This window comes from Camellia sinensis, chromosome 3 (genome assembly GCF_055761805.1).
Source record: "Camellia sinensis isolate YWXY chromosome 3, ASM5576180v1, whole genome shotgun sequence".
NCBI classification, from domain to species: domain Eukaryota; kingdom Viridiplantae; phylum Streptophyta; class Magnoliopsida; order Ericales; family Theaceae; genus Camellia; species Camellia sinensis.
In genome coordinates this window covers 227,951,352-227,959,680 of record NC_138963.1, presented here as the reverse complement: position 1 = coordinate 227,959,680, position 8,329 = coordinate 227,951,352, and positions in this window count along the sequence as shown.

The window sequence follows — 8,329 nt, the reverse complement described above, 5'->3', positions numbered from 1 at the left end:
AGGTTATATATATATGTGGCCTTAGCCATTTGACAAACCAAGGAACTTATAACATAACTTTAGATTTGAGAGTGAAGAGGGTAGAGAAAGAAGTCCTCAAGAAGGTTAAGACTGGACTTGAGGAAACACCTCAAAAGGAAGTGCACCGCCACAACACAGTGAGTAACAGTACTTCAATGTATTCCCACTCAGTATTTATTATTAATGACGTTGTGACATTATGGAAGTATTATCGTATGACATGGGGACATTATATCTTGACTTTACGGATTTCACTATTAAACTTGTGTTGGCATGGGATGATTGGCATGAAATGATTGGCATGAAATGATATATTTGTTATAAGTGATTTAATACGAAATTGTGGAAACATTGAGAAAGGTTGTGAAGTTGTGCCCATCTTATATGAAAGTTGAGACTAATGGAATGTACCAAGGCAACTATGCATTTGTGGACCAATGGGGCTTAGTGCCATTTGTGAACTAATGTGGTTTAGAGCCAATTGTGAGCCAATGTGGCCGAGAGCCCTAATGTGAAACTACGTGACCAAGGGTCAATTGTGAATTGTGAACTAATTAGGCCAAGGGCCATTTGTGAATAAAGAACTTATGAGGCCAAGGGCCGATGTGTGAGATATGAATGCCACTATGGTGAGCTTGTGGATTGAACAGAACCAAAAGTTTATGTGAGGAATTGTAAATTGTGAACCCAAGAACTCCTTCCAAATGTATGAAGTTCTTAGGCCAGGGGCCACATTATGACAATTGTAAATCGATTATGTTGTCCCTACAAGCCGTACAGGGACAGACTAATGGCATGTTTACAGCATTTAATATATTTACTAACATATTAGTACTATTATTCACTGAGCTTGGCTCACCCTATGTTATGTCTGTTTCTGTAGGTAATCAACCAGGAGGTCGGTCTTAGCTCGGCATCGTCATACTTTTGTCAGTCTAGGCACAGCCAAGCTTGGGGTCGGGACCCTACTTTTGTGAAGTTGTTAGATGATGACTCACACTTTTGCTATTAGCTCAAGTTGTTATGTACTTAATGGTTTCGTTATATACCCCACCTCGGAGTTGGTTTTGTATATGCCTGTAAATAACCAACTCTTGAATGTATTTTGGCTTTTAATGTACTTGTGTTGTGAAATGTTTTTGATCCTGGCATGACTTAGTAGCTCAATGGATGTCATACTTTTTGGTTTTATCAATTATATTTTATAGCTTCCGGGCAGGCCCCTCTATGGAACCAAGTTAAGTGTCATCTTCTGTTTAGGTCATGCCCAAACTTTTAGGGGCAAGTTAGGGGCGTGACAGTATGCTTCGAAGGATGGACATTTGTTCAGCTCTAATCCGCACGGTTAGGAGGCCGATTACAATTAACATGCCGAATAACTATGGGGCCGAATAAACAAGCGGTTTGAGAGCGGAAAGTGGACCAGGCCCCGAGGCCCTGTAAACGAGTATAAATAGAGGAACAACAGTCAAAGAAACGCATGTGAGAACTATTGAGCTCAACTTAGAACATAAGTAATCTTGAGTGTAGAGACTGACTTGTCCGTCGGAGTGCTAATTCCGGCACCCTCGACCGGAGTGTTTATTCATTTTCAGGTGACCAGAAGAGGATCAATAGCGTCCCCTAGGATTAGAAGAGTATTTCCAAACCACATTCCCATAGTGTGCATTTTAATCCACAAACCACAAGGGGTTATGTGGTGATTTTCGAATGTCAGGGGGGTAAACTGCACCCGACCCAAACTACAGAGGGTAAAGTGAAGTTTGTCCTTTTTTTAATTTTTTTTATTTATTTATCCACTATTTTGAAATTTTTTCAAAAAATTAATGGTTTAGCTATGGGTCCATTAAAGGTCTCTTTTAGAAAGTGATTAAAAGTCATTTTCTAACTTTTAGTCTATTTTGATTTATATCATTTTTATATTTTTTTACACATTTTTTTAATAAAAAAAAGTCAAAAAAAAATTTAAAAAATCACTTTTAATCAACTTTCCAAGACAACTAAAACAAAGATTTAGGACATGGAATGCTTGTTGGAATTCGTTTTCTCGCACAAAATTTAGGAAAAGAATATGAAGGCAGTCACTATAGCAATAGGGAAAATTTTAAGTTTTGTTTCATTTATTTTTTTTATTTTTTATTTTTAAAAAAAGATTGAGTTATATTGTGAAAAATAGGTTGTTGAAAAGAGTTTCAAAAATTACAAATTTGTTTGGTTATGAGTATTGAAAATAATTTTGGGATATTTTTATTTTATTTTATTGAATAACTGAGTGTGAGAGAAAAATTGATTAATTAATTAATGTGTAAAATGTGAGAGGATGAGAGAGGAGAGACAAAAATTGATTGATTGATTGATTTATTAATAATAAAAAAAAAGAGAATGAGAGAGGAGAGAAAAAAATAATTTTGAAAAAGAAAATGATATACAAGTCTACTTTTTAAATTAACTTTTTAGACACTGTGACGTGTCAAAAAGATGAATAATTTATAATTAGAGAATATTTAATTGTCAACTAATTATCTTTTTAACACATCACTGGATCTATAAAGTATGTCTAATTTTTGGGTCTCAATAGCAATGCTCTTTTGAAAATTGATTAACCATGTTTTTTAATTTTTTGATCCAAATATTAATTTGAAAACTAAACCAAACTTGCCTTAGGCCTTGTTTAGAAAGTTGACTATTTTAGTTGGTTATTTGGTTATTTTAGTCTGGATAAGTAGTTGTGTTTGGAAAGTTAGTTTGTTTTTTTTTTTGTTTTTTTTTTGTGTGTGTGTAGGTGATTTGATGGTTATAGATAGGAGTATAAAAATGGCCCGTGGCTCGTGGTTGGCTCTTTTAGGCCTGGGCCTGAGCCCCCTGGGCCATGGCCTAGGCCATCATTTTGAAGTCTGGCCTGGCTCATCAGCCCACTTAAGGCCCCTTCAAGGCCCGACCCGCCTGAGGCTTAGTGTTTTTTTTAATGGAAAAAATTTTAAAAAATAAAAAATTTTTGTCAGGCCCGCCCAAGCCTAGCCTAAGCTTGAGGTCGGGTCCTCTTGAGGCCAGGCCCAGGGCCCGCCAAAGTCCGAATATCCCTAGGCCTAGGGCTGGGCCTGGGCATAATTTTTGGCCCGTGGGCCAGCCCGGCCCGGCTTGAATTTTGGCAGGAGCCAGTGAGGCTTGACATGGGTCGGTCCGGGCCGGGTCAGATTTACACCCTTAGTTATGGAGGAAAAAGTAAAATGACTGAGTTGATTATGACATTTTGCCTTATTAATTATTTTAACCTATTTTACTTTGTAGTGGACTATTCTAACCCAACCCACTCCCTAAATACCCCCTTAATGTTTAGATAATGTTTTTTTGGGTTTGTTTGGGAAGTGGGTTGACTTTTAACTTTTTGTCTTTTTGACTTTTTTTATCCTGGAGCTAAAAAGCTTCGTTAGGGATGTGCTTTTTGATTTTTTTGACTTTTGTAAAAGAAAGAATGTAATGATTATGGATTGGATGTGATGTTTTGTCTTATTGGGCTAAAAAGCTTATTTTATTTTTTTGTGTAACTATTTTAGCCAAAAAGCCCCAAACCTCAACTTCCAAACGAGCATTTTATTGATTTAATGAGAGATTAATTAATGATCCCATTAAAAGTGGGTTTATTTTAGGAAAATTTATCTATAAATTCTATATTAAGGAATGGTGATCAGTTTAGTCCTAAGGATTTTCTTATAGACCAAGTTGGCTATTTTATTTGTAAATTAGATTTACGATTATACCATTATTTATATTATGTTTCATTTTCTTTCTTTCTTTCTTTCTTCTTCTTCTTTGTGTGTGTGTGTGTGTGTGTGTGTCTGTATGTGTGCGCGTGCCAGAAAGGTAAGACACACAATTTATGAGAATCAAATTTGGAATGAATTTTTATTTGATTTTTTTTTTATTTGGAGTGACTTGAAATGTAAAAAGTTTCAAACATTTCAAAAGGAATACAAAAATGACTTAAAATATTAAATTCTTCAAACATTTTAAAAAGAGTACAAAAACTCCTTAGTAAATTTTAAGCAAATCTATAATTTCAAACTATAGCACTCAAACGTAATACTCCAATGTAACACTTCAAAAACATTCTTAGTGTACTTTTTCCAAACGTAACACTCCAATAAAACACTCTAAAAAAACTTCTTAGTGTAACACTCCAATGTAACACAAAAAAAAAACTCTTTAGCGTATTTTTTCTAAATGTAACACAAAAAAAAAAGAAGAAAAAGATGTGGGATTTTTCAGGCCATTCGAAAAGGATGTGAAATTCTTCAAACCATTCCAAAAAGAGTACAAATTTTTTTTTAGTAAGTGTTGGGTAAATGTATAATTCAAACTGTGAGTGATACATTTGTGAAAAATACACGAAGAAATTTTTTAGTGTTTTTGTGTGCGTTAAATTAGAGTGTTATGTTTGGGATTACATTAATTGAAGTGTTACGTTTTGGACGACATTAATTGGAGTGTTACATTTTGAAAAAGTATACTAGGAAGTTTTTTGTATTACATTAGTGTTTTGTTTGGAAAAAGTACACTAGGGCGTTTTTTTGTGTTACATTGGTGTTTCGTTTGCAAATCAATTGTATAATGATGTTAGAGGGAATAAATATCCTAAAATGGTATACTTCCATAGTTGATTTGGTATGAAAGTTCCATCTCCCCCTCCCCACCAATTTAAAATTATTTACGAGTGATATTTTTAAGTGAAATTTTGAGGGCTCAAATGATTGTTTTGTTAACTTATGTGCAAGGCAAATCCGAGCAGAATTGCAAGTTATAACTGATTAAGTTAGACCAATCATTAGAGTTACAACACCAACTAATTGAATCATAACTTTAAACAATTACAATAATTGTACCTTAATTACCTACCTCATCATAGAATTGAGATCCTCTCTAGCCACTCTCTATCACCTTCCCTCCTTGCAATTGTTCAGATTCATCCAAGAAAGGATTTAATGGTCCAGATCACTCTATTAAAAAAAGTCACCAAATACCATCCCGCTGAATTAATCAATCGTTACCAAGTCCTTGGTAATATTCCTAAACCTAGTTACACTTCTGCACTTGCTTCTGATCCCTTTGCCTCATCCTCAAGAGCACTTACTCCGTATCCACCCAATCCAGTCAACACTTCTCGTTCCAACTACATTAAATTTCAAACAACCAATTTATTCTTCAAAGAACCCACTCACAAGAACAAACACGATGTTCTTGATTTAGTCACAAGTTATTTTCCTCTAGGATGACACTTTGTCCCTCTCCATCCTGATAAGTCAATTTCTTTTTACAAAGACATCCTTTTCAATCATAAGTCAGTTGTTATTAAACCCATTTATGATAGAGTTCTCATTAGTAAAATTGTTTACCACTTACTTTATATTCATAACATTGTCTCTCTTGATGAATGGGTTCTTCCTTTCCTCCTTCGTGATTTACCTGGTTATTCAATCCAATATAGTTATTATGACTATATGGACGCATGGTTTAAAGTTTTCTTATATCAAAATGAGTCATATAGTCACTCCTGGTTCCTTCAATTTGATCATCAATTCAAATCAGTCATCCCTACATGGTTCCTTCGTTGGTGGTCTCATTATGGTGCCATACTTGAGATTTTCCCACCAGTCCTAATGGAACTAGGGATGGCAATTTAAACCCAGCTCGACAGGGACCCGACCCCGATTAGAATGGTATTTCCCCCAAAAATACCCCTGACGGGCCGGGGATGGTATTCGAAAATGAATCCCCAATAATTTTCGAGCCGGGGACGGTGATATGTTTTTTAGCCGTGGCCCGGCCCCGATCCCGTCCCTGTCCCCGGCCCGGTTTTTGCCCGAGTTGAAATTACATATATGCCCCTATATCTATTCATATATATATATAGCTAACCCTCTTTATTAGTGACTATTTACCGAATAGTGAGCCAAAAGAGCAGAGAGAGAGAGACAAAAGAGAAGATCTGTTGAGCAGAGAGCAAAGGTGAATCAGCGAGAGAGAAAAGGGAGAGAGAGCAAGGGTGAAGAGAAGATCTGAGGAGAGAGAGACAGCAAAGAGAGAGACCGTCGCCAAGACACTACCGTCGACCGTCGTTTCTTCTCCTCTCCCAGCGACCGTCGTTTCTTCTCCGCGCCACCGCAGCGGCCGTCTCTTCTCTCTGCAACGACCGTCGCCGCAGCCTCCTCCTTTCGTCTCCACCACGACAGATCTCTCTCTCAAACCTCTTTCTCTCTTTCTACTCAGATCTCTCTTCTCAGATCTCTGTGTAGTGTGTGTGTGTGTGATGTTGATGATGTTTGCTAAGGTCTCTCTTTCTACTCATATCTCTCTCAGAGAGTTATTTATTTATTTTTTTTTTGATGTTGTTAATGTTGGTGAAGATCTGTTGGTGATGTTGTTGAAGATCTGTGTGTGTTGTGATCTGTTGGTGTTGAAGATCTGTTGGTGTTGTGATCGTTTTTTTATTTTTTATTTTTCTGGAGTTAATTTCTTTTGAAGATCTGTTGGTGATGTTGTATTTGAGCTCAAGTGGGTTATTGATGGCCGGGGATTTTCGGGGTCGGGGAAACCCGATCCCCGTTAGGGGGCGGGGGTGGGGGCGGTAGTGGGTTCCCTGTCGGGGATCGGGGCCGGGGACGGGAGAAGTTCTGCGATCGGGGATTAGGGACGGGGAGGGTGATCCCCGGCCCCGCTCCGCCCCGTTGCCATTCCTAAATGGAACATGTCAACTATTTTTCCTCTGTTTACAACTTCAGTCAACACCAAAAACAGTTTCCTTCGTTGCTCATATTTATATCAAAATACAAAGTTCCCTGAATATTTAAATGGAAATATGCAATTAATAACAACATAGTCATCCGCCAACATTTTGTGAAATGGTGGGATAACTTCAAAGTTTTCCGCATTATTGAACAAGTCTAACTTGAATTCCCAGTCAATGTGCATGCTCCAACCCCAGCCATGGTCAAAGCTCAGCAGAACCCAACTGCTTTAGTCACTCAAGGAAGCCAACTTCCTCCAGTCAATCTTGGAAGTCTTAATGATCCACCATCAAGTTTTTCCAAGCCCAAATCATCCAAGTCCAAGATAGTCAAGCCAGATGAATCAAGGCCCAAGTCAGAAAAATCAAAGTCAACCAAATCAAAGCCCAAGGTTAAGCCTGGATCCGCCAGTGATAAGTTACTACAAATGACCCGTCTTCTGATGGATCAAGCCCAATCACAAATAAAAGATGAACCATCTGATAATGAGTCTCCTAAACCAGCCAAACAGTCCAGTTCATCCAGCTCATCCAATTCAACTGAAGAATCATCCAGCCATGATGCATATGCGGCCCATTTTCAAGATGCTCAAGACCCATATGCATAATATAGTCATTGGATTCTATATAGTTATAATTATCAGCTTCAATCAATACTCTTCTTTTGAGAAAAGCTGCTGAATTTTTATTTGATTTTTTTTTTATTTGGAGTGACTTGAAATGTAAAAAGTTTCAAACATTTCAAAAGGAATACAAAAATGACTTAAAATATTAAATTCTTCAAACATTTTAAAAAGAGTACAAAAACTCCTTAGTAAATTTTAAGCAAATCTATAATTTCAAACTATAGCACTCAAACGTAATACTCCAATGTAACACTTCAAAAACATTCTTAGTGTACTTTTTCCAAACGTAACACTCCAATAAAACACTCTAAAAAAACTTCTTAGTGTAACACTCCAATGTAACACAAAAAAAAAACTCTTTAGCGTATTTTTTCTAAATGTAACACAAAAAAAAAAGAAGAAAAAGATGTGGGATTTTTCAGGCCATTCGAAAAGGATGTGAAATTCTTCAAACCATTCCAAAAAGAGTACAAATTTTTTTTTAGTAAGTGTTGGGTAAATGTATAATTCAAACTGTGAGTGATACATTTGTGAAAAATACACGAAGAAATTTTTTAGTGTTTTTGTGTGCGTTAAATTAGAGTGTTATGTTTGGGATTACATTAATTGAAGTGTTACGTTTTGGACGACATTAATTGGAGTGTTACATTTTGAAAAAGTATACTAGGAAGTTTTTTGTATTACATTAGTGTTTTGTTTGGAAAAAGTACACTAGGGCGTTTTTTTGTGTTACATTGGTGTTTCGTTTGCAAATCAATTGTATAATGATGTTAGAGGGAATAAATATCCTAAAATGGTATACTTCCATAGTTGATTTGGTATGAAAGTTCCATCTCCCCCTCCCCACCAATTTAAAATTATTTACGAGTGATATTTTTAAGTGAAATTTTGAGGGCTCAAA